Genomic DNA, 2,097 nt, shown 5'->3' with positions numbered 1-2,097 from the left:
TTCACATATTGCTGAAGCCTGGCTTGGAGAATTTTGAGCATTACTTTACTAGCACGTGAGATGAGTGCAATTGTGTGGTAGTTTGAGCATTCTTTGGCATTGCCTTTCTTTGGGATTGGAATGAAAACTGACCTTTTCCAGTCCTGTGGCCACTGCTGAGTTTTCCAAATTTTGGGAAAATTCATATCATCAACTTTGAGGATTTGAAATAGCTCAACTGGAATTCCATCACCTCAACTAGCTTAGTTCATAATGATGCTTCCTAAGGCCCATTTGACTTCACATTCCAGGATGTCTGGCTCTAAGTGAGTGATCACACCATTGTGATTATCTGGGTCCTGAAGATCTTTTTTGTATAGTTCTTCTGTGTATTCTTGCGACCTTTTCCTAATATCTTCTGCTTCTGTTAAGTCCATACCATTTCTGTTCTTTATTGTGCCCATCTTTGCATGAAATGTTCCCTTAGTATCTCTAATTTTCTTGAAAAGATCTCTAGTCTTTTCCATTCTATTGTTTTCTTCTATTTCTTTGCACTGATAACTGAGGAAGGCTTTCTTATCTCTCCTTGCTAATCTTTGAAACTCTGAATTCCAATGGGTATATCTTTCCTTTTCTCCTTTGCTTTTTTTTCTCTCCTTTGCTTTTTGCTTCTCTTCTTTTCACAGCTATTTGTCAGGCCTCCTCAGACAGCGATTTTGCTTTTTTGCATTTCTTTTTCTTGAGGATCATCTTGATCCTTGTCTCCTGTAAAATGTCACGAACCTCTGTCCATAGTACTTCAGGAACTCTGTCTGTCAGATCTAGTCCCTTAAATCTATTTCTCACTTCCACTGTATAATTGCAATGGATTTGATTTAGGTCATACCTGCATGGTCTAGTTGTTTTCCCTACTTTCTTCAATTTAAGTCTGAATTTGGCAATAAAGAATTCATGATGTGAACCACAGTCAGCTCTCAGTCTTGTTTTTGCTCACTGTGTAGAGCTTTTCTGTCTTTGGCTGCAAATAATATAATCAGTCTTATTTAGTTATTGACCATCTGGTGATGCCCATGTGTAGAGTCTTCTTTTGAGTTGTTTGAAAAGGGTGCATGCTATGCCCAGTGTGTTCTCTTGGTCAGATCAGATCAGATTAGTCACTCAGTCATGTCCGACTCTTTGCGACCCCATGACTCGCAGCACGCCAGGCCTCCCTGTCCATCACCAACTCCCAGAGTTCACTGAGACTCATGTCCATCGAGTCAGTGATGCCATCAAGCCATCTCATCCTCTGTCATCCCCTTCTCCTCCTGCCCCTAATCCCTCCCAACATCAGAGTCTTTTCCAGTGAGTCAACACTTTGCATGAGGTGGCCAAAGTACTGGAGTTTCAGCTTTAGCATCATTCCTTCCAAGTAAATCCCAGGGCTGATCTCCTTCAGAATGGACTGGTTGGATCTCCTTGCAGTCCAAGGGACTCTCAAAAGCCTTCTCCAACACCACAGTTCAAAAGCATCAATTCTTTGGTGCTCAGCCTTCTTCACAGTCCAACTCTCACATCCATACATGACCACAGGAAAAACCATAGCCTTGACTAGATGGACCTTTGTTGGCAAAGTAATGTCTCTGATTTTGAATATGCTATCTAGGTTGGTCATAACTTTCCTTCCAAGGAGTAAGCGTCTTTTAATTTCATGGTAATTCTCTTGGTAAAAGTCTGTTAACTTTGCCCTGCTTAATTCTGTACTCCAAGGCCAAATCTGCCTGTTACTCCAGGTGTTTCTTGACTTCCTACTTTTGCATTCCAGTCCCCTATAAGGAAAAAGACATCTTTTTTGGATGTTAGTTCTAGGTCTTGTAGTTCTTCATAGAGCCATTCAACTTCAGCTTCTTCAGCATTACTGGTCAGAGCATTAATTGGATTACCATGATATTGAAGGGTTTGCCTTGGAAATGAACAGAGATCATTCTGTCATTTATGAGATTTCATCCAAGTACTGCATTTCAGACCCTTTTGTTGACTGTGATGGCTACTCCATTTCTTCTAAGGGATTCCTGCCCACAGTAGTAGATATAATGGTTGTCTGAGTTAAGTTCACCCATTCAAGTCCATTTTAGTTTT

This window comes from Bison bison, unplaced genomic scaffold (genome assembly GCF_000754665.1).
Source record: "Bison bison bison isolate TAMUID 2011002044 unplaced genomic scaffold, Bison_UMD1.0 scf7180017864035, whole genome shotgun sequence".
Classification (NCBI taxonomy): Eukaryota; Metazoa; Chordata; class Mammalia; order Artiodactyla; family Bovidae; genus Bison; species Bison bison.
This window is presented reverse-complemented; position numbering follows the sequence as displayed.